At 58.6% G+C, this 7,192-nt stretch overlaps 1 protein-coding gene across 3 annotated transcripts in view; it reads left to right on the forward strand.

The window, feature by feature from the left end:
* Positions 1-7,192, forward strand: part of GSE1 (Gse1 coiled-coil protein) — a 25,245-nt gene that overhangs the window by 3,829 nt on the left and 14,224 nt on the right. The window lies entirely within an intron of this gene.

The raw sequence follows: 7,192 nt of genomic DNA on the forward strand, positions 1-7,192 counted from the left end.
CCCATCCCATCCCATCCCATCCCATCCCATCCCATCCCATCCCATCCCATCCCATCCCATCCTCATCCTCATCCATCTCCAGCCCCAAGTCCATCCCCATCCCATCCCATCCTCATATTCATCCTATCCCAACCCCAACTCCAAATCCATCTCCAACCCCAAGTCCATCCCCATCCCATCCCATCCCCATCCTCATCCAATCCCATTCTACCCCCAATCTCAAGTCCATCCCTATCCCATCCCCATCCTCATTCCATTCTATCCCATCCTCAACCCCAGGTCCATCCCCATCCCATCCTTTCCCCATCCCTGTCCCATCCCATTCCTGTCCCCATCCCCGTCCCCAGGATGTGGTGCTGTCAGCAGAGCAGATTTCTGTGCCCGCCAGACAATAGCGCTTTGTATCTCCCCCATTGCTGCGAAACACACTTGTTAGCGCTGCATCTTTGTGCTGTAAATTTCCATGGAGTAATTATGCCTTAATTTATGATAATCCGGGGTGGGCTCTGGAGGGGGGGGATGAGCGCCAGTCAAGTTGGGAAGTTGTTCACCCAACCCCGGGGTCCCCGTGGTCCCCACGTGGCTGGGACGGTGCAGTCACATCCTGCATGCAGACTTCTCCTCTGCCAACGTGCAGAGCCAGGAGGGTGTCCCCAGGCCTGGATGTGAGTGGGGACGCCCAGGGGATGCTGCTTTTGGTGTACAATGGGACCACGTGGGTACATTTTTGCAGCTGCATGGTGGATGGGGACACTGCCCCTGGCGAGGTGTGTGGGTTTGGGTCATCCTGTTATGCCATACAGTGCCATTCTTTGCCATGCCATGCAGTGTCTTTCTGTGTCATGCTGTGCCATGCGTTGCCGTGCCATGCGCAGTGCTGTCCCCATGCCACCAGCATCACAAGCTGCCCTCTCCCCTCCCTGCAAGCCATTGAGGTGCAGCAGCACTGCTCAGAGCGAGGGGGCGAGACACTTCCCCTGGGCCTTGGCTCCCCTGAATCTCTCATTCCACCTTGGTCTGGAAGCCCTATTGCCCAGCAACGCAGGGCCTCTTTTCCATCCTTATTCCAAGGCAGGATAATTGGACACTTTGGTAATTTTTCAAAAGGTATGGATGGAAGGAGTGGAAATAGGTGCTCAGAGGAAGGGCTGAGGGTGAAGGAGGGTTGGAAACAGGGAGCTCTCCAAACTTCATGTCCTCCTAAAAGCCCTAGAGGTGCCTCTGTGTGTCCTGAGCATCACTCCCATCTAGGCTGAAGCCGAACCAAATGGGGACCTTGGAATCCTGGTGCCACTGAGGAGGGGCATCGTGTCCCCACTGCCAGATCTGTGTCTGCACCTTGGGGCTGGGCTGTCCCCAAGGATGTCCCCATGGGGGTAAAGCCTCAGGGCTGCACCCCCTGCACCTGCAGCGCCAGTCCCTGTTCGGAGGCATCGCATACTGAGTGACATTTGCCAAGCGTAAAAATTCAATTAATTCCAGCAGGCAGATTAAATATAAGTGAATTTTAATAATTTGCTCTAAAGGCTGAGGATTACTGTAGGCAAAAGGAAAAAAAGGGAGGAAACGGTACGTGTGGGGGCACCGACTGGCCTGCATGGCTCTGGCACGTGGGCTCACGGGCACTAATTGTGCTAATTCCTGGCACGGGGCTTATGGGGGGGACGCAGGGAGCTCCTCCCCTGCTCTCTTCCCCACTGCTTTGTGCCATAGGCTGGGACATGGGGCAGTGCCCTGTGTTCACTCGCACCTTGCTGCATCCTCACCCACTGCTCTGTACTCCCAGCTGTGCTCCTGTTTTGCTTTTTCCATGGGTTCCCACACAGGCTGTGAACGCACGGTGAGGTCCGACTGCAACACAGGGTGTTGCTGCTGCTCCAAGCCCTCCTGTGCAGGGCTCATGGGGACATGGGGACACGGAGCCTGGCTGGGACCTCAGCAGCAGTGGGTAAATAAAATCCCAGCAATGTTGGGGGGCACCGATTGGTGGCAGATGGCACCGGTAGCGGGAAAATGAAAATACACCCAGTAAATTTCCTATTTGCCAGTGTTCATTTCTTATCCCAAGGTAAAACCTTCCCTCTGGCCGGCTCTGTGCCATCTGCATGTTCATAACACAGCAGCAGCAGGGGTGGCGTGTGCTGTGAGCGCAGGGGTCTGTCTGTCTGTCCAAACTTCCATCCTGCTGGGTGCCTCGCTCCGGCCTCCCCTGCAGCATGGCGTGGTGCAGCACAGCACAGCAGTAGGATTGATGGGATTGATGGAGATTGCCCGCGACCTTTGCTAGGACAAGAGGTATTACCATTAATACTTCTGTATTTCCTGGTTTCGCGTGGTGTATAAATCTCCCACGGAGGCAGGCGGGCAGGGAATCCGCCAGGCTGCCTTATTAATACTCAGCTCTTTGTTGAGCACCCAGCAGGGGCTGGGGGGGAGCGTGCCTTTTTGGGGTGGTCTCCAACAGGTGCTGGGAAATCCCCAGTGCCCGTCACCCCAAAGCTTCCCATCTGGCTTTGGAAGCAGTGGGGCAGCCCCATGGCAACAGGGATGTGTTATAGGGCACTGTGCTGCAGCTTGGAGCACAGTGGCTGGGTCAGCCCCTGATGCTAAAGGGGTGCTTGCCCTGCACTGAGCTCATGCATCCATCCCAGCTCGCATCCCAGGGCTGGCTTTGGCCCCAGCCCCTCACCCTGCCCTGCTGCCCCCTAACCCTGCCCCACAGCCCCCAGCACTGTCCCCTTTGCCCCCCTCCTGCCCCATGCAAGACCCAGCCTGCGTGAGAGCCTCTGCTCCAATTTTATTCGCTCTGCTCCAGCCCATTTGCATAATCCACATAATCACCCTGGTTTTAATTGCCCACAACTCTGCAGAAAGATCATGTGGTTAAGTGGTAAATCATAATTAGATAAATAATTGGCTTGGCCACAGCAAGCTGCTTTGTTATACCTGCCATCTGCTGGGCAAGGGCTTCTCGCACTGAGAACAATGCGCTGCTGACAGCAACGCGGGCGCTCCTGCAGTGGGGCTGGGCTGGGGTGCAGGAATGGGGATGGGCACGGGGCTGGGAGGTGGCCTGGGTGCTCTGGGCCGTGCCTGACCTTGGCCAGTGCAATGCCCTGCACCCTCATGCAATGCCCTGCAGCCCCGTGCAATGCCCTGCACCCTCATGCAATGCCCTGCAGCCCTGTGCAATGCCCTGCACCCTCATGCAATGCCCTGCAGCCCCATGCAATGCCCTGCAGCCCCGTGCAGCGCTTGGCTCTGACCTATCTAATATCTGGTGGCACTGTGCAGTGCCCTGCAGCACCATCCGTGCAATACTTAGCAGTGCCGTGCAGTGCTTGGCTCTGACCCACGTGATACCCAGTGGCACTGTGCCATGCCCTGCAGCACTGTGCAATGCCCACCTCTCTCTCACATGATGCCTGGCAGCTCAGCGCAATGCCCAGATTTGATCTGTGCAATGCCCTGCAGCCCTCTGCAATGCCCTTGGATCCCTCTGCCCATCCCCTTGTAGCTGCTTTTCTCCAAAGCAGAGAGCTTGTTGTTCCCCTTGGCTCCTGATTGCAGTTTTACAGCTGCAGCTGTTTGCATGCAGCCCCTCCCCAGGTGCTTTTGCTTTATAAGTCATTATGCTCGCACAGGGCTGGTGCTTTGGCAATACAGGTGAGGATGGAAATGGGTGCACGCAGGGCAGAAGGGCTCGAGGGGTGGGGGGAAGGCATTTTAGGCACTTGCACTTTGGAGAAATGGGAAGTGGTGGTGGTAGTAGTGCCCTGCTTGGGCTCAGCTCTGCTGGAGCAGAGCAGGGAGGAAAGTGGCTTTAAAGCACAACACAGGGTTGGGGGCAGCTTGCAAGGATGCACTCGGGGCCGCAGCTGGGGAGCAATGCTGCCTGCAGCCCTGGTGCTGATGGCAGTGCAGCTCCGGCCCCTCTGCCTCCAAATGAGCTCTGATTACTTTGCTTGTTGTCGTTTGCCAGATCAATGAGCCATGGAGCAGAGATCGATGGAAGCACGTGGGCTGATGGCACTGTGCCGTGCTGTGCTCCCATCCCCATCCTGGGGGGGATCTGGGGATCCCATCCCCATCCTCCTAGCTCTGGGGGCCACCCTGTACCCCTCATGTGTAGCGGCTGTGTAGGGTGGCCCAAAGTGCTTTGGGACACTTAGGGACACTGGGTGCTCTATGAGGACAGGCACCTTTGTTTTTGGCTCATTAGAAAGCAGCGTGCAGGGAGGGTTGGGAGGAGGGCAGGAGCGCAGGCTCCAATCAATCAATTAATTAATTAATGGAGCGTGCTGGAGGTGCGGCGGCAGAGCTATTTTAATGAGGGATGGAAAATGTGCAGCAGCTCGGTGGGAAGACACGTGGACAGGGGAGGACACGGTCCTGCTGCTTGTCCCCTACTGTCCCTGTCTCCCTTGCTGCTGAAGGTACCTGGTGCTGCTCAGGTGCTGCATTGAGGACCCACCACCCCTCGCCCATGACTGTGGGGACCACTCCAGTGTGCCTGGCATCCCATGCAGCCATCACCAAACTTGGTGGCATCTTGCTGCCATCACCACCATGTGCTTGTGCCACGTATCCCGTGCCATGGCCTCACACCATCCCTGCAGGAGGCTGGGGCTTGGCACGACACATCCCCAGGATGTCACCTAGTGCCTGTCCTGCTGTGACACCTCCCTGGAGGTGTGTGTTGGGGACGTGCTGCCCTCCCTGGTTCTGGCCGCTTGCATTCAGGCGGCGCTGGGGCTCCACAATGTGAGGCAATTAGCATGGAAAATGTATGCAAAGCAGCTGTTCCCTGTGCGAGGCGTGTGCAGCTGGAGGCCGGCTCCAGATTGGGAGCAGAGGCAGTGAAAGGAGAGGAAGTATCGCTGCAGCCGGGGTTAAGAGGCAGAGCAGGAGAACAAAAGCCAAAGCGGTGGCAGGGGCCTTAACCCCTTCACTGGCCTCAGCTGGGGCTCCCTACAGCCTCCCCATCCCTGCATCCTCCTCATAGGGATGCAGCTGGCACCTGCAGGGACCTCTTTGCCCATGGCACCTGCTGGTGCCCGATGACGTCCCGTGGTGGCCCTGGTGACATCTGACAGTGGTTCTGGGGACTTCCCATTGTGGCTCTGGTGATGTCCCATGATGGCCCTGATGATTTCTCTTGGTCCTGGTGTTGTCTGATGGTGGCTGTAGTGGGCTCCCGTGGTGGCTCGTGCCATGGGGCACTGTCCTGAGCTGCTCAGTTCCCCTCTAAGCATTGGGCTCAGCCTGATGGGGTTCACAGATGGGAGTCCCAGGGCTGTGGCTGAGGTCGGTCCTTGGGGAGGATGCTCATCCTCTCTCTTGTACAGCTTTCTGCTGCGCTTTCTGCTGCGCTGTCGGGTGTTGGTTTTTTTGTTGGTTTTTTTTTTCCTGCTCCATTTGCCAGGGGCTGGAGATGCTGCCTGATCGTATTTGGTAATAAATTATTAGTTCCAGCACTTGTGCACCCATGAGCTCAAAATAGCTGCTTTTAAGCAGGCGGCTGGTGCAGGTTGAGTTCAATGGCAATCTGCTCTGAAGGGTACTTCATGCTCATTAGGGGCCTTTCAAGGTGCCTGTGCATTACTGGCAGAGGGGGACAAAGCAGAGGTGCTGAACCTGCCAGCACAGCGCTTCCCAGCAGCCTCCTGCAAGGGGGATGGGGGCAAGAAGGATGATGCAGTGACACTGAGCCCCCAGATTGTCCTGCAGAGCCCCCCTGCCAGCGCTCCCCATCCTCCTGCTGCAGCCACCCACCATCCCTGAGTCCTTTGGTGTCCCCGCTCCTGAGGTGGCACCTGGCTGAGGTGGCACTGGGACACAGCAGGAGACAAGGGGACGGGCTGAGAGCAGGGAGATGGAGACAGGGTGGGAAGGGCCAAGCTGCAGGAGTGGGGTGAGCACCACCGTGTGCCCTGTGGGTCCCCATCCGTGCAGTGACACCGGCGTTCCAGCAGCTGCCTCCTGTGCTGCAGCCTGCTGCCTTCTAGCGGTCTGGTGCGTCACCTCTGCCCTGCGTGTCCCTGCTTCCACTTATGCCACCCCTACCAGTGCTGTCAACTCGTGTCACTCCTGCCCAGCCCTGGTTTTGCAGTGAGTATCCCCGTGTTTTGTGTATCCCCAGGGCTGTTAGGGTGTGGGGGGGTGCATTTTGGATGCGCCCCTTTGCCACTGAGAGCGCATGCGCCCCGTCCCCTCTGCCGTTGTGTCGGTTTGGCTGCAGCTGCACACGCGGCCAGACTGGTTCTGTTCCTGCTGCTGGAGCGGCTCCTGCTGCCAAAAACCCGCCGGCGTCAGCAGGAGCAGGTGGAGGAGGGTGGCACGCGCCCAGCCCTGAGGTGTGGGGTGACCCTTGTGTGGGCACAGTGGATGGCGATGGCCTCGGTGACCCCGTGCTGCGTGTCCCTGTGGTCCCCACGGGGGAGGAGAGCCGTGGAGCTCCATACCTGAAGGCGGCACGTGGGTCCTTCTCTTCCTGCCCCCCAAGAACGGTGGCAGTGCTGTGGTGACTGCCCTGTTCTGAGGGTCCCACGAGTGCACCAGTAAGAGTGCATGGGTGTGCACAGCCCTGCTGCAAAGCAGGAGGTTTCCAGGGAGCAGCGGTGCTTGTGTGTAAAGGGGGGGGGGAGGCCAAAAAAATCCACCCGCGCCGTCAGGTTGTAATTAGAGAGCGCGGAGGTGGCAGGGCCAGGTCTGGTGTCTGCGAGGAGCCAGGGATGAAAGGGAGGAGTAATTACAGAGCCCGCGGGAGGCAGGAGAAGCGCTGATTAGCACAGCATCGCCAGGCTTTTATTGGGGCTGGGGGGGGGGGGCTGTGTGGGGGCCACCAGGCAGTAAGGAGCTGTGTGGGGTGCTCAGCCCTATAGGGCTGTGCTGCAGGGCTGAACGCTGCACCCGGTGCCCCGTAATTACAGGGGGGGACCCCAACCTCACCGGGGCTGTGTGGGTTGGTGCGAAGCTAGGGGTGTGCCCCCCCCCATTTCCCCCCCAACACCCTGTGCTGGGTTTGATTCCCAGCTGTTCTCATAATGAATTTACATGAGCCTGTCGTGTCGACAAGGCGGCAGTCAATGGCTGAGAGCAGCGGAGTTAATAAATGCTTGGATAATGAGGGCAGAGGGGAGCGCGCGGCCGCCTCTCCCGGGGCCGGGGGGGGGGGGGGGGGGGGGGGGGG

This window comes from Lagopus leucura, unplaced genomic scaffold, assembly GCF_019238085.1.
Source record: "Lagopus leucura isolate 7727_CA_CO unplaced genomic scaffold, USGS_WTPT01 Super-Scaffold_100017, whole genome shotgun sequence".
NCBI lineage: Eukaryota > Metazoa > Chordata > Aves > Galliformes > Phasianidae > Lagopus > Lagopus leucura.